Genomic DNA, 21872 nt, shown 5'->3' with positions numbered 1-21872 from the left:
ACTTGTCCTATATGGCAAGATGAGCGTTGCTATTTAAGCCAAGATCGCAAGTTCTGCCTATTCGGCACGACATATATATATATATATATATATATATATATATATATATATATATATATATATATATATATATATATATATATATATATATGTCGTGCCGAATAGGCAGAACTTGCGATCTTGGCTTAAATAGCAACGCTCGTCTTGCCATACAGGACAAGCGAAAATTTGTGTATGCAATAATTTCGCCAAAATCATTCTGAACCTAACGAAAAAAAATATATTTCATTGTGTTTGTTTAGTATTAAATTACTGTAAACAAACCTAAAATATATTTAGTTGGGTTAGGTTAAAATAAATTGCTCTTGTTATAATAAGGTTAGGTAAGTTTTCTAAGATTCTCTTGGTGCAAAGTTAAAATTTTTTACATTAACATTAATGAAAAAAATATATCTTTAAACGTATAAGAGAAAATTTTAGAAAGATTTTAATTTTAAATGAGTTCTTGCTATTTGACCAGTTTTACAAATTCGGCACGAATATATATATATATATATATATATATATATATATATATATATATATATATATATATATATATATATATATATTATATATATATATATATATATATATATATATATATATATATATATATATATATATATATATATATATTGGACTCTAACCTCTTCAGTCGTTCATAAAGCATATATATATATATATATATATATATATATATATATATATATATATATATATATATATATATATATATTATACAGAACCACCATGAAAAAAATTGAAATTTCAAGCGATTTCGTGATTTCTCACATTATCAGTTCCTTCATAATGAGAGAAATCACGAAAGCGATAGGAATTTCATTAATTTTTCACAGTGGTTGTTCTGCATACTCTGATATCACCTGTTTACTGTGATCTTATTACATGTGTATTCAGTCTCTTTTCTTTGCTATTTAGATCAAAGGAGCATAAAGTTTAGCTTATTTTGAGATGAAATAATACAGGATTGCGCGATTTACCACACACAGAAACTTATCTCCTAGGCTGAACTTTATGAATATTTATCAGGTAGAAACCTATTGATTTTGTCTTCCCTAAACCACCAGAAAGTGTATCATTAAGTTACAGTTTTGAAAATTTTAGATGTATCGTGGGAAAGTCCGGTTATCTATTCACTATCAGGAGGGAAGAGAGGGAAGGAAGAGTGGGTTGCAAGAGGGAGAGAGAGAGAGAGATATAGAGAGTGAGAGATAGAGAGAGAGAGAGAGAGAGCGCTTGCCAATGAAGTTAGGAATCCTTAACCTGTAAATAGCTTGTCAATAAAGCTTGAGATCCTTAATCTTGTCAAACCCTGTGTAAAAAAAAAGAGAGAGAGAAGGAATATGGGAATGGAAGAGAAGGCTAGAAGGGAGGTAGCAAGAGAGGAATAAAAGCAAGCTCTTAGCTTGCCAATAAAGTTAGGAATCCTTAACCTGTAAATAGCTTGTCAATAAAGATAGGTTCCAAGAGAGAGAATAAAGAGGAAAATAGGTAAAAGGAAAGGAAGAGTAGTACTTAAAAGTACAAGAGGTTAGAAATGGGTAAATAAAAGGGAAGATGGTATGATTTGTTAAAAAAAGCAATCGACGAATCATGTTAGATAATTTCCTACTGTTTATCATTCTTTCCTGTTCTCGTCTCCCCACCCCCACATTTATCTCACCAACTGTCTCTACGTCTCTTTCCTCCCTACCCTTCTCCCTCTTCGTCATCTCTCCATTAACTTTCCCTCCACCTAGTACTTCCTTCCACTTCCTTCCCCAGTACATGAATATTAAGTTCTTCAATAAAAAATTAACATTTAAAAATATTAATGTGCATATTTTCCCAATATATTATATCTTAAATATTTAGTTCATCACGAGTTATTTTTAGAATTTATTTTTAGAAATTCCCTACTAATAAAATTTTTATTATACTCCCAATTTTTCCCTAGAATATTACCGAATACATGAACTAGTTAGCACAGTAATTAAAAGGATGTGGATTATTATTATTATTATTATTATTATTATTATTATTATTATTATTATTATTATTATTACTGATGATTTGTTGTTGAAGTTGTTGTTATTAGTTACATAAGTTTAAATGCGTAAAGGTTATATAGCATCTAGGATATGGAAGGGGGGAGTATAAGATTTCATCCAACGGACGGTATTATAGCTCGATCAGAGCTGGACAAGTGGATCAAAAATCTCTTCACCTGCATCAACGGTCCTCGTTTCTCAGGAGTAAAGAATATAGTGTGAAGAGTCTGTGTGGCTCACCGTCAACAAAGAAATAGAGTTTCGATAAGTAACTATTATACATCATCCTTAGCTCATTGCGAGGGTGAGTGTGCAGAGGCGTTTTTATGTGTTTGTGTGTGTGTGTTTGGCAGGCGACTTTTAAGCAGTGCGAGATATCTTTATGACTGTGAAAGCAATATTGCAAGTGGGTTTTCCTTCACCGGGCAAAGCATAAAACGAACCGTCTCTTCACCTGCTAAATCTTTATCTAGATCTTGTTTACGATTAGCTTACCGAAGGTAAATCATTGCTGGGGATGATGCAGCAATATTTACAGGAGAGAAGCCTATAAATAAGCTCCGTTGATTTTTATGATGTGAATATTATAAGAACTGTGCTTAAAACTGCGAAATGTGTTTGTTTCCACTATCACCTAGTCTTAGTTGTTTCATTGTTTGACTACCCTGAAGATGACGAAGTACTTCCTAAAATCTCTGTGACTCATTATGTCGTATCTTCCCATTTATGTCACCTTATTCAAGTTCGCCGTTTACAAACTGTTCTTGAAGGTTCTATCAAGTTCTATGAGTATTTTGTATATGTTCAGCAAGTATCCAAATGCGTGTATGTGTGTGTACTCGCCTAGTTGTACTCAGTTGTGGTTGCAAAGATCAAGTCATAGCTTCTGGCCCCGCCTCTTCGCTGGTGGCTACTAGGTCCACTCCCTGCTTCATGACGTTTATCGAACCTCTTCGTAAATCTGTGTGTGGATCCTGCCTCCACTTCATCAGTCTCCAGATTGTTCCACTTCCTGACAACTCTATTATTGTGTGTATGTGTGGTGTGTGTGTGTGTGTGTGTGTGTGTGTGTGTGTGTGTGTGTGTGTGTGTGTGTGTGTGTGTGTGTGTGTGTTTTTGGGAAATCGGTGTTTATGTGATAAGCAAGTGAGATAATTTTTAAAAGCAGCTAAGTACTTCATTAAACATTAGTCTTTAAAATTCAGCCCCATCAGAGGCACTAAACCAGAACAAGTGTAAACCTATTTAGCGAAACCTTGATCATGAAGGCTCACTTCTTGTCCCAAGCACAGAGCAGGGCAAAGACTTCCTCCCCCATGTTCTCACTTCCTGTCCCTGGCTTCTCCCACCTTTTTCTACCTGAATTTTGCATCTCACACCCCCACAGAGCAGCACCCACACTAATCCTCACAGTGCTCAGGTTCGTCTAACCTTGCACTCTTGCTCACTCAGCGATCACATCAACTTATAGACATAGGCACAGAAGAGCATCTCAGTAGGCCTATTGAACCATGCTAAGTCCTAATCACACTTATTCATTCTCAAACACCCAACAGCTACACTCTCTAACTTTTTCCACACTCAACAGTGACAACTAAACAATCCGGATGAGGAAGTGCTGGATTATAGATATGCACAGGTTCAAAGTAGGTATGACAGAGCCCACCAAAAAAAAAAAAAGAAAAAAAAACACACGGAAATAATGTGGTTGTTCAAGAGTATCTGAGGGGCGAGGCTAGTAGCCACTAATAGAATACATCTTGATCAAACCAAACCTATTCAACCCATGAAGGAAATACAGTGAAGCTATTAGACATTACTGGAGTCATCAAGACAACAGGACCCAAACTACAATAGGAGAGAGCCAGGACGTTGAAAGAGTGCTTCGCTGTCCATACCACAGCATTGTTACACGGATGCACATATGGAAAAGAAGTTACAACAAAGTAACCATACACAAATAACCCGCACATAAAAGAGAGAAGTTACGACGACGTTTCGGTCCGACTTGGACCATTGACAAAGTCACACTAACCAGAAGTGGAGCAGGACGGCTATATATAGGCAGGAAGAGGTGGTGGTAGTAGTAGTAGTAAAAGAATGGTATATAATACCGACAAGATGAAATTAAGACACATGCGCAACACCCGGGCATCCATATCGTAGAAGTTTCGCCATCCAGCCAGCCACTGGATGGCGAAACGTCCACAACAAAGACAACCAGACGCCGCATGTGTTGCGCATGTGTCTTAATTTCATCTTGTCGGTATTATATACCATTCTTGTACTACTACTACCACCACCTCTTCCTGCCTATATATAGCCGTCCTGCTCCACTTCTGGTTAGTGTGACTTTGTCAATGGTCCAAGTCGGACCGAAACGTCGTCGTAAGCTTCTCTCTTTTATGCGCGGGTTATTTGTGTATCGTTCCAGTCACGGTATTGTGCCTTTTTTTTTTGTTATTTAAGGTAACCATTTTACCACCACCATCCTCTCTCCCAGCTCACACCAGTCCATAGTCAACTATTTCATGCTGATTTTGTGTTAAGGAAACAATGTTATTTTTTCAGCTTCTCCGACTCTATTCACGGCCTTCTGTGAGATGTTGTTGAATACATTTTTTTTGGTGTGTGTGTGTGTGTGTGTGTGTTTTTCTGTGTGTGTTTGTGTGTGTGTGTGTGTGTGTGTGTGTGTGTGTGTGTGTGTGTGTGTGTGTGTGTGTGTGTGTGTGTGTGCATTTCTATGTTTATACAAATTAACAGCGTTGGTGGGGAGAGGATTACTTGATCAAGGCACCTTTCACATTTCATATTAGTGTTTCTTCAGAAGGAATGCAATATGGAACCGAAATGTAAGATAGCTCAAGCAAGGTATATCACCTTGCATGCGCTGTCTTGCATTTCAATTGCTCCTGGAGAAGCGTTGCTTATATATATATATATATATATATATATATATATATATATATATATATATATATATATATATATATATATATATATATATATATATATATATATATATATATATATAATCTGCCCTTCCGCCTGCCTAATTTTCTTATGCTGTACCCGGCCTGTATCTCATTACACACCCACAAATTTCGTAATTTTTTTCAACTCTTTATTGTCTGTTTGTCAACTTCATTTTGAAACAGTATACAGTTCTAACATATTGTACTATATGCCTTTCTATCCTTCTCACTTCATAAAATCTGTTTACCAATATGCGTTAGTTTGAAGGCCAGATCAGTAACAGGTATCCATGAACACTATTGCCAAAAATAACTGGGTCAATATTGGGCTTAAAAAAATTGCAGCTGAACAAATTTGTTGTGAAGATGTATAAAACAAAAGTAAAGTTCAGGAAAGGGGAAAAAAATGTATTTGCCATTTATCGACTCCTTGTGACAGGCAGCTTGTCACTTGACGTCACTGTTGTGTATCAGCTTAATTGAATATTTATCTGGAACCTTATAATAAATGTTCATTATACGCTGGAGCGTAAATCACCCGACTTGTTATCAGGAGGAGAGTGCTTCAAGGTCTACCAAGCCGGCACAACTTAACGGGCCAACTTTAGGGTCCAAAAGTCAAGATTTTAAAAATCACTTAACAGAGCGAAACTCCTCCACACGAAAAGCCGATTTTGCAGTGTGTCTTGTTTCACTAATGTCATCTTTTGATAACGACCCGAATGAACTAGAAAAAAGAATAATATGCCCTTTTTAGTTGAAAATTTCAAATGATGTAATTGAAATTCGCATGAACGAGCATGAAAATTTAGCAATCAAATTGTTTAAAGAAAAATCACAGAAGAAAGAGTACTATCCGAATTGCTCAAAATTACATATCTTACAGCAACATAGCATTAAAATAAATATCACAATATTTTGTTTTTATGTTCTTGAAATTTGTTTTCAAATGCTAATTGAAGCGTAAATTTAATCCACCATAACTTAATATGTACAGATATAATAATTTTATACGTAGAGATATTAAGTATACCAGCTTCCCATAATTTGGTAATGCTAGTTTTATTTTTTTTACTATGCCTTTTAAATTTGTGTTTACTAATTCCTTAACAATTGGCTCATATTTTAATTGTAAAGAAAATCGTTAAATTGGTATTTTCAAAAAATTCTAATATCCTTTTTAGGGATTAAAATATTCTTGCCAAGAGGTCTACAGGTAACAAGGAACTTTAAATACTCACGCTTGGTCGAGGCAATAAATATTATATAACAATTAACCAATGGAAAAAGGGTATATTGACCTGTTGAGCTGGAAAGGAGCATCACTCAGTGTGCCGAGAGTTTACTTTAATTTTTATTTAAGGGATTAAGTATCCATGACTGGTGGTGCACAGGTGACACCACCACTGTAGGATGCTTCCAAATTTACCTACCCTGGCTGATCTTTATTCCTTTCCACTATTGCAAGTTCTTGAAAAAGTGTGAGCCGCAACACGTAAGGTCTAACACGATATATTATATATTTATATATATATATATATATATATATATATATATATATATATATATATATATATATATATATATATATATATATATATTTATGTATATATATATATCGTGTTAGATAAGAGTGAATGGAGACGAGCCGTTGGAGTGTGGACAGTGTAATATTTAGTGAAGGGATTCAGGGAAACCGAATATATAGCCGGATTTGAGTACTGGAAATGGGAAGTACAATGCCTGCACTTTAAAGGAGGGGTCTGGGATTTTGGCAGTTTGGAGAGATATGTTATATATCTTTATATTTGCTTCTAAACTGTTGTATCTGGGCGCCTCTACAAAGACAGTGATTATGTATGAGTGAGGTGAAAGTATTGAATGATGATGAAAGTATTTTCTTTTGGGGATTTTCTTTCTTTTTGGGTAACCCTGCCTCGGTGGGAGACGGCCGACTTGTTGAATATATATATATATATATATATATATATATATATATATATATATATATATATATATATATATATACATTATATATAATATATGAGATTGCTTGTCAAACAACCCGAACTGGGTCATTTCTGCTGAGCAGGCAGAGTGAAAAGAATTTTATGCAGTAAAACAGGGAAAACTGATCTGAACATGAGACGAAAAATATGTATATAATTGATTTCAGGCAATATTAAACATATTTAAACTGGTCTTTGATTTATATGGTAGAATTTGGTTAGGTTAGGATGGGTGAAGTGTCTAAGTTATGTTTAATGCCAAAATTAATTTGTTTACATCATATTAATGAAACAAATATATTTATTTATTATGAAAAATAGGAAAGTTCATTTTTATGGCAGGTTTTATTTTTATTTTTATTATGGTTATGGCGTTTGTGCTTAGCTCAAAATATTATTTTTTTTCATCTTTATGTGAAGGCCACAATATTATTTTTTTCCCATTTTTATGTAAAGGCCAAAATATTATACTTTTTCCATAACATCCTATCCTGTAAATATGTAAACTTTTTTTTTGTAATGAAAAACACTTAAGGAAATGGGTACTCACCTGAGAATACTATTGATCTTTGAAACAGTTGCTATTAAGTTTATGTTCTTCCATTTTTGTTGCGCGCAAGTCATAGTGCTCAGTAGATCTGTTTACTCAGCTCTCTTGCGAAGGCTGGGCTTAATATATACATAGACAGTGAGTTGATTTTGTATGTATTTGACTTCTCGGGATATGCGTATGAGTGTTTGTTTTGGTGTGTTTATGAGTGTGTGTGTGTGTGTGTGTATGTGTACTCGCCTATTTGTGGTTGCAGAGGTCGATTCACAGCTTATTGGCCCTGAGTCACAGCTCTTGTGTGTGTGTGTGTGTGTGTGTGTGTGTGTGTGTGTGTGTGTGTGTGTGTGTGTGTGTGTTTGTTTGTTTTCTTCTTCTTTTAATATGCCGGCCGTATCCCACCGAGGCAGGGTGGCCCAAAAAGAGAAACGAAAGTTTCTCTTTTTAACTTTAGTAATGTATACATTAGAAGGGGTTACTAGCCCCTTGCTCCCGGCATTTTAGTCTTACGGAGGAAGAATTCTGTTCCACTTCCCCATGGAGAAGTGTTATATCTTACAGATTTAGTTATTCATATTTCTTATAGATTCCACTTTTATATGCAAATATTTTCTACTTTCTCTTATCCTTGCGATGGAACTCTTACGACTTACCATACTTCCTTCTTGGCCTAACTCTTGAGTACTGTATTTATTATCAAATTAATGACATAACAATAAGACGTTAATTAAGAGCTATATAGACGGGGTAATTAGACAAAATATCTCTATACTCCTTAACGTTACCATTCTCAAATGATATGGAAAATCGCTATGTGAATCTATATTAGCTGAAATGTGGATTAAACATAATTTTATTCTTTTATTTCTAGAGATCTGCATATTAACAGAGTATACTTGAACATTTATTACTTAAATAACTTTAAACATACTTTCTCTAGACAATTCGTTAGTAATCTTAACTGATATTACCACACATGAATCATATATGTATAACGAAACAACTTGTAAGGGTCAGTAATTAACCATGTACAATATGCGACCCCCGTAAGGAAGTTCAGAGCAGTTAATTTGTATTGCGAAACTCTGTGCATCTCTGTTCAACAGATAACAGCTCTTCTACATAGCCTAATTAACAAGGAACTGAGAAGAGGGAAAATAAGTAGGAATTCGAGGAATTCCCTCCGACACAGAAACTCTCTCATTATACTCACGTATGACTGTAGAGAGTGTTACCCACAACACTCTAGAACTTTAGGCTGGGAGTTTTAAACAAACAGAATGATGCAAACACTATTATATCCATTCTCAATTGATTACTTAACTAGAGGGAACTCAAGTCACGTAATCTCAAGGTGACAACCCTCATTGGCTTGAAATAATGACGTATGACTACGTCACCACGTATCAGTTAATAAACAAAGTAAATGGAAGAAAAGAGAAACTCATAACAGTGAACATGAACTGGAAGTGTTGTCTTAAACGTATAGAAATCTACAGGGGTTCACAACGTTTATTTTACTCTCTCACATATGTTATAAATATCCGCAATACATAATCCTAACCTACAACCTATCACTACCTATTCATAAGACAATTCATGCAACGGTCTCAGACATACAGACAAATATAGATTCATATTAAAAGCTCCAAATTGTCCCTGATAAAAATGGAAAGTAAGGTCCATATACAACACTAAGAAATAATCTCATTTTGTTTCATCACATGTGCAAATATATAAAGTTCTTGCTACTGTCAAACGGCGTTTATCACTAATAGAAAAAATCAGTGACAACAATTTGGAGTGAAGTGGGCCGTTTTTATAGAAGTACGTTCACTCAACATGTGTTGCACTGCTCAATAAACTTGTCCCCTCTGGGTTAAAAAAAAAAAAAAATTTTGATTTAGGTACCTTTTTATGTCCGTTTGTCAGTCCGGTGTTGTTTTCTAACCGTCTTGTTTGGAAAACAAACAAAAAATATAGTTAGAGTAAAGTGAAAGCAACAGCTTTAAAGAATCCACACTAAAAACGTAAATAAACAGACAAACAGTTCTGTGTATCTTGGAGAACTATATACATTGTAAAATATTTACAAACAATTGTGAGGAAAACCTAAAAACGAGGCAACAGGCAGTAAAATAAATGATGAACACCGTTAATAAACAAGGAAATGGGTGATACTTAAGCAGCACCAACCCAACAACACAGGAGTCACATGATTTCATCGTCTACCCGTCCTCATCCTAGGTAGAGGTTGTTTTGATAAGGACCTGCCTCGCATGGGCCAGTAGGCCTTATACAGTGTTCCTCCATTCTTATGTTCTTATGACATTCCTCAGGTCACGTGCGTCACATCTCACTCTCCGCCTATATATATAATGTCTTTCTACCTCTGTATGTTAGAAGTGATTAAGGTCCCAGGACCGAAACGTTTTCTAATAAATATGTTAGTGTTTGCTTACGTGTCTTTCTAAACCAACTTGTCGGTATTTATTACCAAGGTTTATACCAAGGAAATGGGTGAACACAGACAATCAGAGAATAAAGCTTTTACTGCCTACCCAGTGCCTGCAATGATCCTCCAGCCCTACTTTGCTTGCATGGTTCCTCTAGTGAGTGTGGAAGGCACACTTGGTCAATACCACTACTGATTTCGCTGTAATGATCTGATTTCCCCCACAGTGACCGTTACAGTATCTAGAAATAATGCGAGGTTCAACTACCATCAGGGTCAATAAGGCGCTGATCGCTCTGTAATGATCTGATCGTTAGGAAAATGAGTTAAGCTGGGAAAGGAAACATTAACTAGATGTGTTTTGGTCGCTACGCGATCTGAGAAAAGTGTTCCCGTATCCCACAACCCCAGCCCCAGCCTCCGCCCCATCCCCATCCCCAGCCCCATCCCCATACCCATTCCCGGCCCCATTCCCAGCCCCATCCCCATCCCCATCCCCAGCCCCCAGCCCCAGCCCCATCCACAGCCCCATCCCCAGCCCCAGCCCCAGCCCCATCTGTCTCAACCCACAAGCGTATGCATATATCATGATTGAAATAAAATCGGGCAAATTGTCACCTATGTAGTCCATCACACTCAAGACCTTCCTATACGTAAGGAACATCAGGAGTGATGGTTTAAAACAGATCAGAAAGAGCATTCACATGTTGTAACATGGAAATCAAATTCCTAGTTTATCAAATTTCTTTGATAAAATTGTCACCTACTAAGGTATAACATATAAAATAAAAAAAAATAAAAAAAAAATACGTACAACAGGATTGAAAGTTGAGTCCCATAAGACGAGCCATTCTCCTGCATCGCCCAATAACCAAACCCATAGTTGATTTAAAATTAAACTTAGAGGACTTATTCAGTTCAGAAAAAAATGCAAAAAGTTTGAAGCCTCTCAGAAGAATCATTGATTCTATCAACGGGTTTAGCGTTCCTCCATAATATTACATATTACATAATTATCTCAGGAAAAATCATAACTCCCTAATTTGCACCTATACAGCCTAAAATTACAGATGTTGAGAAATGGGATTACCAGCTAAGTTTAAATATAGGGAAACTTAACGTAGAAAGACAGCTCATTGCCTGCACAGCCGCCCCTGCAGACGAGGTCTTGAGAAGCTGTCGAAGTCATCTCTCAACGGGCTGTTAATGAGTTATAATTTGTAAGATTATAAATTACCCCTAGGGGGTGCTATGTCAGCACATTTCATTCACTGATGGCTGACAAACTTACGTGTATGGACTCAAAGGTCCGCATATCACCGGGGTTTATAAGTGACTAACTCACGATTTTATACTCAACTGCGCACTCAATAGTAGCACATCACGAGTTAGAACACTTACCTGGGTATATGTATCTGACCCGTAATTACGCCCGGATATCCGTTGAGTTGATTGAAGAATAGTGTTCCTTGAAGAATGTCTCACTACACTCTGTTGGATCGCAACACTCGTTGTTACACTGTTCATCAATAATTGTTCACACAATATCACTGAAGAAGCTGATCACACTTCTCTGTAAGTGTTTATTGTGTTTTGTGAGACACTTTGTTCACACTAACGCACAGATCGTTCTTTGTTGGTTATCCTGGCGTCAGTGTCACTCTCGGTAGAGTCAAAAGTAATCTGAAGACGCCACAGCACCCCACGCCGTTACTGCCCCTTGCACAAAGGAAAAGCTGACATAGTACTTTTGCTTCCTTGCCACTTCCTCGATGAAGGAAAGCAGAATGTTTGATTCTTGCTGTCTTAAGCATAGACAACAATGTCCACTACCTTTACTATGGTAATAAAGTGGGAGCAGGATTTACCTTAATTGTCCTGCTAAGGTAAGAGATGTACTGTCTCTTATTAAAATACACTCTGCAACACTGGACCGCACGGAGCGGCGGTCGCTTGACCACACGTTGCATACTGGTACTGCATCTGGGATCAATTACTCGCTTTAGCAGTAAACAAGATATTTGCCCCTTCTGAGAGGGCTGGGCCTCTCAGGGCTGAAAGGGGCTGAAGGGGGCTGAAGGGGCTGATACCCCCTCCTGGAGAAAATTTCTCCACAACAGACACCTTCTGTCCACGAGAGGCGTCAGGCAATTATGCTTGCAGCCATTCAGAAAATGCTTTTTCAAGATAAATCTCAAAAAAAAAAAAATTATACAGTTTTGGATATAAAAAAAATACAATCCTGAACTTTTTTTAGTGTGAAAGTTTGAAGCTGATTAAGAAAAGTAGTTTAAAGTTATCAAACTTAAACTACGTGCACTTATGTGCATTTATAAAATTGGCATATTGACACCCAAACAGCTCAATAATATTTCTGACTTCACGAAAGATTAACTAAATTAAAAATATGAACATAATAAACTTCACAAAATCCCACAATAAAACACATAAGATATACATGAATATCAAAATATTAGAAAAAATCTTCACTTACGATTAAAAAAGAATAAAAAAAAATTCATAACATTATCAAAAATCTAATGAAAATTTCAAAACGCGAAAATACCTGAAAATTTTCTTAAATATCACATAAATATCACTGAAAGCATTACAAAAGAATTACACATTCATTACTTATAATAACAGCATCACATAACATATTACAAAAAGCGTCACAAAACTTCGTATAAAATCAAAATACGACAAGAAAATCAAGAAAAACAAAAAATCTCACAAAGAAAATAGCTCTACAAAAATCACGGAAATAGCAAATACGCCACAAATTTAACAATAACAACACACGAAAATCAACTCAGAAAAAATAGTTAATGACAGCTAGAGAGCAAACGAAACCTGATGGGCATTTTCCGTATAGTTTTTCATCACTGCTATTCATCCAATATCCACAGCAGAGTTCTCTCTCTTACATCAAGAAAACCTGGAGACTGATCCTATTGGAACTTGCACCACTTAATTTGTTATGCCATTAGATATAGTACATTATAGCATTGTAAAAAATAATAATATGTGTTTTAATTAAGTCATATTTTAAAATTGTTGCTTTCAGAGAAAAGCTATTATCTCTTAAATGGCTGAAGACAATCGCGCAAAACTTACGTGATGTAGGCTTGACATAAATCTATGTTGAAATTTCCAGCCTGATCCAGCAATTTATTAATGCTCCATAGAAGTGAAAGTTTAAAGCCAATGGAGATATGCTCAAGTAATAGCATAGAAACAAATGTCAATATTATATTTAATAAAAATAGCAAATTCACTATAAAAGTATGTTTAATAAAACTTGCAAATTGCAGCTTAACCTTTTAACAATGCTAAAGTGTTCAAGTGATGAAAGTTTGAAAATGATAAAAAGAAATATTCTCCTGTTATCGAGGGAAAACCATTAATTTTTTATTTTTGATTATGTTAATAAATTGGTAAATTGGAATCTAACCAGCCAAAAATTATACTGAATCATCGTATTATATTTTAAAGTTTGAAGGCATTCCATACACGTAATAGCACAAAATAAATACCACATGACCTTGAAACTAAAATCAGCAAATTAGCCTTGACACAATCAATTAACATTCCAATCCTTAAAAACCATACCCCCGGCCGGGATTGAACCCGCGGTCATAGAGTCTCAAAACTCCAGCCCGTCGCGACGGGCTGGAGTTTTGAGACTCTATGACCGCGGGTTCAATCCCGGCCGGGGGTATGGTTTATTTGCAATCGTGTCATTACGATTTCTTGAGTCATTCCAATCCTTCCTACAAGACATCTTTGAAAGTTTGAAGTTGATCGGAAGAGGCTTTCTCAAGTTATTACTTTCTGGTAAACAAATATGCCAAACCTGCACCTGCAGAGCAAAATATCAATAAAAACCGGTGTAGGTATAATTGAACAGAGTTGAAACAAATCCAGAAAAATATAGAAAAGACCTCCGAGAAATACTATAGTAATCCAATGTGGGGGAAAAACCAATTCATTTTTTTTATCTGTAATAAATTTAACTACCTTCATCTAATAAATAACATTATTTGTCCATAGTAACCTGCTTTATTTTTCAGTCCACTGGAGTGAAAAAAACTTTCTGGTTACTGAAACGTGTTCTAATAAAAGTTTCCAAACCTTGTACCTATTATATACCTTGTGTAATATAACCCTTAGTCAAGAAACATGATACGTAAAGCAAATTGACCAAAGGCCTACCATAAACCCTATCGATAGATAAAACACTTGTTGCACTCAAAAAATCTTGTTCTCTCAATCAGGTTAAGTTCTTAAACTTATGAAGATCGTTCTCAAACCGGCTGCACTCTACAACGAATTTCGTGAGGATGAGTCTTTTGTAATTCTTCGACATAAAGTTTCGTGCTGAGGGAAAACGGGAGGGGCGTGAAATGTGGAATATGTGCACACCTTTCGTGAAGGTGGACTTCTGATGAAGTCAAATCAGAGCAGAAAAAAGACGAAGGGACAAATCTCAGTGTGAACAGGAGACAGAGGAAGCAAATGGAAAAGTAAATTTTCGAAGCGTTTAGATGTGCAGACAGAAACATTATCATTCTTTTCCAGTCATTTAGGGCATTTATTTTTTTCACTTTCACTCTATTGCAGTGAAAGAAATCAATTCACTTTCATTTTATACTTTCATGAATATGATTCATATTTCTTAAAAGGCATTTTTCATCAGTTCATTATGAATGAAGCCTTTGTATCTATATATTATATAATGGTTTTCAGTGGTTAGGCGATACTAATTTCACTGCCCCTTCAAGGAGAGATCAATCATATCTGAGAAGTTGTCTTCATCCATGAAAAAAACACATACATACATACATACATACATACATATATGCATAAATACGCACGCATGCACGTACGAACGCAACAAAGCTCGCGCGCGCGCGCGCACACACACACACACACACACACACACACACACACACACACACACACACACACACACACACACACACACACACACACATATTATTCGATTGGGAATGTGTGATAATTAATTAAAGTTTGTGTTTTTGTAAACTAAGTGATTCAATGTTTCATTTTTATGACTCGGCTCCCTCAGTACGTCCTCAGGTGTCATAATGTATCTCACAGTTCTGAAATTGCTATTTAAATCCTGACCTCAAGTGTCACGAAGGTGAGCTACTCTTGCCAGTTTCCTGGTGCGCCCCTTCCCACCTCACACACACACACACACACACACACACACACACACACACACACACACACACACACACACACACACACACACACACACACACACACATTTTCCTTAGCGTAAGGAGGGTGAACAAACTAACAAACGGGATGCATGAACAAATCCAAATCAATAGATATGTTTAATAATTCATTTGACAGAGCCCCAAACAGCATGAAGTTAGCCCAAGAGCTAGAGGTTAGCACAAACACAGGCGTCTCGGGAAGATTTATACGTATGAGTATGTATTCACTACCTGCCTCTCTTCATCAAGACATAAACGGGTACCAGGGTGTTAATCGATTTTGTCGGCCGCATTCTGGGAGAAAGGTCAAATGCTAATAATGAAGGCGGGACAATACTAGCTTCGCTATGTGTCCACAAATATTGAAACTTCAACAGAAAATCACACCTATCAATAGAATGAAATAGACAAAAATCATATGAGGTAAGTACTTAAAACAGGCCACAAATCTATCTAAATAGATTTTTATACTAAAGTAACTGGAGTAGTCTAGTAACCTAAATAAGACTGAAGCTCAGATATAATGTAAATATGAATTAGTCAGGTATTTTCATCCTGATTGAAATAAGACTGGAGAACCGTGTAATAAATGAGACGGAGTTTGCATAAAACTAAATCGCATGGATAATCAGTTGAGATGGAGAAAAGATTAGAATCTAAACAATGGAAAAATGTATTAAAAACAGGTTTTGTTTGCTTATCATGGGAATAGAGGCAAGTAAAGAAGACTTGGGGGAGCAGAGGTAACCTGGAGTTTACCTGGAGAGAGTTCCGGGGGTCAACGCCCCCGCGGCCCGGTCTGTGACCAGGCCTCCTTAGGTCAGTGTCCCAGGATGCGACCCACACCAGTCGACTAACACCCAGGTACCCATTTTACTGATGGGGAACATAGACAACAGGTGGAAAGAAACACGTCCAATGTTTCTACTCTGGCTGGGAATCGAACCCAGGCCCTCACCGTGTGAAGCGAGAGCGTTAACCACCAGGCCACCAGGCCAAGCATCGCTGAAGATCTTTGGAATGAAACCGAGATGCACAGAAATATATGAGAGAGCTTGGCGCAGCAAAGGTGATGGAGTCCTAGGGGATATAACCGTGGATAATAAAGTGAAATAAACAAACAATTCACAGGAATGTTTCATATATTACTCGAGACAGAATATTGATCCGACTCCTGGAATTTAGCCTACGTTGGGTCGATCGTTCATAAAACTAAAGTAAGAAAGGTATCTGTAAACTACAGTCCCGTATCCCTGAATTTACAAAGTAATAAAAAAGCCAAAAAAAAATATGTGCCAAGAGGGGCTTCATCGCAGAACGTCAGCAATGGTTAAATCAATATAAATAATGCCTCAGAAACGTTTTGGAATTATTCCAATGACTGAAGGAACTCCTAAAGAACAAATAGGGATAGGTTGTGTTTTGTAAGATTTTCAGATGATATTTAACCAGTGTCTCACCAAAGACTATTCTACAACTTGTGATTGAAACCGTGGTGCCGAGAATGGTGCTTAAACGGTTCGAGCAGTACGTAAAAGAAAGAAGAGTCATGTGAAAGTTTGAAACACCAGATTGGACAAATGAAACAAATCCATGAAGGGTAAATTCTAAAATCAATACCGTTTTGATATTCGTAAATTTGACTTCATGGTCCTGTTCAAATAATAAATGAAATTAATGATATGAACATGATTTCAGGATGACGACAAGGAGATGAATGACGTCTGAAGAAACTGCGATGAAACAGCCTAACTCAGAAGGAAGTAACTTCATAAATCTTCTAGGAGAAAGCAATAGGCATAAGTTTTATTCCAGTGCGCATACTGTAATTGCACCACTGTAATTGCACCACTGTAATTGCACCACTGTAATTGCATCACTGGTAAATTGAAGAGCTGCATTCAGGAACCTAAACAGAGAATTATTCAAAACGCTGTATTGGATCGGAACCTTTTCCTAATCAGGCACACAACGAACCTTATGAAAGTTAACAGATTTACGCTTGACGGATCTCGAAATTATGGCACATGTGCTGCGTAAGGAGGCTATAGAATCTGAACCTCACGTCATTAAAAAGACATGATCTTGACGAGCTAGGTACTCTGCGCTTTGACATGATGAGCAAGGACAATCAGTTAACATAGGAGAGACAATAACAATAACTCATAGACAGAAGTGGTTAACTCAGATGAATCACAGGGACTTTCGAATGCCTGAATAACTTAAAAGTTGTGTGTAAGTGGACAGACAGACCCAAGAGCCTACAAACCAGCTACAATGACTAGCTATTTAGAGGCAGAACCAGGAACTGGAGTTGAAGCTCTGCAGCTTTAAGGCACGTTTTAGTAAATATATGAACACATGCACTACTTGTTCTCAATATGGTTCTAGCCAGTGGCGGAACGAAATTAAGGACGAGGAATTCCTATTTTTTAAAGATATTAGTTTTTCTTCAATTCGATAATTGCCTGTTTCTTGGAGTCTATTGTTTCTTACATTATGTGCTTTACTATATGTCTTGCTCCAAGTTTATGTGAGGCTCTGGGGTATGCAGTATGCAACTGCATTTGAAAATTTATCTGCATCACTAGTGTAATTCATTATTCAAAGATATTACCTCTGCCCAGTTGCGTATTTCGTTTGATCCAGATGAAAGAGATAATCAACACTCGTGTGGAATTAAAGCCTCATATGATGAAAAATATTCTGTAATCTTTGGTGGAACTTTGTGAGAGTGCTGAGCTCATTCCAAATATTCTGTTAACTATAGTCTGCAAAATGTCTGTTGCACAACGGGAGTATGATCAGTGTTGTGCGTATCTGTCGGTAATGTGAAAGTTGCCAAAAGGGAATGTGGCGGCAACATAGATAATGAGATAGTTCACTCATATATTTTTTTCATTTGAGTGAAACCTGACTCGAAAATGAACAGATTTTCATTCTCTGTAATTCCTTGGGCCTCATCAGCATGTCCAGTCATTATTATGTCTCACATGTACTGTTTATACATTTGTTTTTCAAATCTGAGGTAACTTTTGCGGGACTGAATAATGAATAACCCTGGGCAAAGCTATTTAATATCGTGTAGTTTCTTTTTTTCCTAGGCAAAACTAATGTTGATTACAGTCGAGTGCTGGATCTAACCTCGAGGCTCAAATAATAGTTTACGATTCTTATTGATGTTCTTCGAAAATTTCATGAAATTACTGTCACCTCTACAGCCCCGAGTGTAGTAGATGCTGCCAGCCACAGCTGTTCATTTCTCCCTCCGTGCACAGCTCTTCTTACAGCCAGATAATTGGTCTTGGTAGTTAATTATATCCAAGATCTTTCTTTTTTTCTTATCGAATACAGACATTTGTCAACAGACTTTACATATTATATCCCTTTCCTAAAAGGTTAAAGGTTTCCATGCATTTTAGCTGCAATTCATTGGTAGTGTGCAGTGCGATCTCTGTTTTTATGCATGCCATTTTGCCCCCGCCTACCAAGGGCATGACCAAGCGGAACTGTTGAGTAGGGCCCCGCCACACCCAGGGCTGCACCTTGGGCACAACTGGAGGTTAACCCCCCGAAATAGTGCCCCAGTTTCTCTTATCTGTGATTGGCACCGTACCTATGGACGCTGCGACGAGTTCCTCATGTCTGTTGGCCACTTGGCCACTAAACTACATCACCTCTGAGGTAGAATTTTCCAGTCGCTCAACAACACAAGAGTACCGCTGCTACTTTTTATTTTTTCTTACCAGAGAATCCGAGGGCTTTCGTTGGTGACCTGTCTGGCATGCACCAGTTAGCTTTGCATGTTAACGTATCATGCTGCGTCCTTGACTAATAAATCAACACGCACTATCATATTCGTTTGGATTTTCTGAGCGGCTTAAAGTGACCTTTGAACGGCAAAGTTGATATTTTGGTTGTTAGGCTTCTTGCTTATCTGTCACTCTCAGGTGGTACACAACAAAAGTAGCCTTGCCTGAGATCAAATGAGCCAGCTGATCCGTATCTCACAGAACCCTGTTGGAGAGATACTTTTGCACTGTCTTTTGTGTGATGGAGACACGGCCACTTTCATTTGGCGAGTTTTAACATTTCATGGTTCATGCACTGGTTAACCACGAATTTCTGTATATCGTTTTGTGTTATAGTTAATAAGAAAATTCGTCTTATCGGCTGCTGAATTTATATCCACATTGTCAAGCCCGATCATTTTTTTATATTGTTGCCTAAGCTTCAAATCTTTAAAAAGCATTTAAGGTACTTCAAAATATGAATTAGCGCATTAGTTTACATCTAAACTGAGATGCTACAAATAATATACACCGAAAGATGTTCTTGCCCTGTTTGTCTGGAAACTTAGTTTCTGACGTTAAATATTTAAGTGCTGCAAAGTGCTTCATATACAGCATTTAATTCTCCCTAATACAAAAATCTTTTAACTTTATCCTCATATAAGTAAGGAAAGACATGCTAGGTACACTTTATAGGAGGTGAAGGTGTTAAATCTCAGAGTTGCTACAACCTTTTTCTTCTCTTTCTGACAACCGGTTCTGAATAATGTTTCAGGGATACTACAGTTTTATCTCCTCCTGAAGAACGGTTCTGAATTATATTTCGGGGATACTACGTCTTTCTTCCTCCGCTTCTGACGACCAGTATTGTCATATCTCTAATGCTGTATATATTTATCCTCCTCATCTAAGCAATAGTGAATGACCCCCAAGGATTTCTACGGTTTTTTTAAATGAATTCATTAACAACAGTAATAATAATTCTTCATCTCCTAACGACCCAATAGTCTTTGTGACCATAGGTGTTTACAATTACGAAGTTAATACTTATAGTGTTGTTATAGAAAAACAATCTGCTGAACTATGTTTTAGTGTATGAATGATGCTAGGTCGCGCTTTTGATATACAATGTACATGTCTTTAAAAAAATGACTGACATGTCTGATCATTAAATATATATATATATATATATATATATATATATATATATATATATATATATATATATATATATATATATATATATATATATAACAAAAAGAATCATGTCTTGGCTACTAGTAGACAGTAATATACATGTTAAGCATCTCCAAAAGTAAAACATTGGAGTATAATCACAAACAGCTGCGGGAAACTCCTGTTCTTTAAGACTATCATCGCCACCAGGAAACTCACTCCTACACTATCTTTACTAAGTTTTACTGCTTCATAATTCTTGCAAGCGTACTTGATATTGCCTTTATCAGCGATGAATCACCTGCTTGGACGTTATTAGAACGATATAAAGCTCTACCCTGGCCCCCGAGTGTTCCATTGCTTGCGGGCGGCAATGCTTGGGCAGCTCACAACTTAAATCAAAATATGCTCGTTTAAAATAATTTATAGCTGTTTGAAAACGTCTTCTTATTTAGGCTGGAGTTTATTTAATGCTGTTATCATACTAAGATGAACAGGGGATTAATGCTTTTATCAAGTTATGATGGTCAGGGGTTTAATGCTTTTTTCAGACTTTGATAGACAGGGGTTCAATGCTTTTGTCAAATTTTGATTGACAGAGGTTTAATGCTGTTATCTACCTGAGATGAACAGGGGATTAATTCTGCTAACAACTCGAGACAGACAAGGGAGTAATACTGTTAACAACCTAAGAATGTAGTTATTCAGTGCTGTTACCAACCTACGACGGGCAAATGCAAGTGTTACAAACAAATGAATGTATTTTATAGTTTTTGTAGAACTCTGTTTAAGATTTGATTCTCATCAACATTTGCATTTATGGCAACTGCATCTGCCTTTAATTTATTTTGTTAATTTTATTTTGTTACGCGAGTGTGATGAGCAGTGCACTGAATCACATGTACGCAAGTGATCTTGGAAAATAAATTGATTTGCTTTATTCATGTATGTGAAGTGAAACCATGAGTGAGTAATGTTCACGAGTTGAACAGAATTTTAATATATTTTCCTATAAGATAGATATTTTTAAAGAGTATCAGTAAATGCCTTAAAGGCGTTTGAAATAGTTTTAATGATCTTGATGTTTGGTTCGTACGAAAATTGCACCTTAATGATCTTGGTGTGTGGTTCGTAGGGAAATTGCACCTTAATGATCTTGGTGTGTGGTTCGTAGGGAAATTGCACCTTAATGATCTTGGTGTATGGTTCGTAGGGAAATTGCACCTTAATTATCTTGGTGTATGGTTCGTAGGGAAATTGCACCGTATTTCCTGACATGGAATTAGAGGGGCAGTTCCAGGGAAAGTAGGGTGGGGCTTTTGCCTCCAGCGGGCTATCACCTCTCTACCTTCCCTGGGCACACATATTCTGAAAGGCTTATTTTGGCAAAAAAAAAATATTCCTTTAATTTGCATTGTATGCTGCTATTGATAAAAATTATACTACGACTATAAAAATCAGCATATCTTGACATTTGAAACCTGGAAATTCATATAAAAATCGCGCGTCTGGCATAGTATCCCAAACCCATCCCCTGCCACTCCTTGGCACAAGTGATGATGATCCCTTCCCCA

Source organism: Cherax quadricarinatus, chromosome 53, assembly GCF_038502225.1.
Source record: "Cherax quadricarinatus isolate ZL_2023a chromosome 53, ASM3850222v1, whole genome shotgun sequence".
In the NCBI taxonomy this organism is placed as follows: Eukaryota; Metazoa; Arthropoda; class Malacostraca; order Decapoda; family Parastacidae; genus Cherax; species Cherax quadricarinatus.
The sequence above is the reverse complement of the archived record's forward strand: the minus strand, read 5'-3'. Positions refer to the sequence as shown.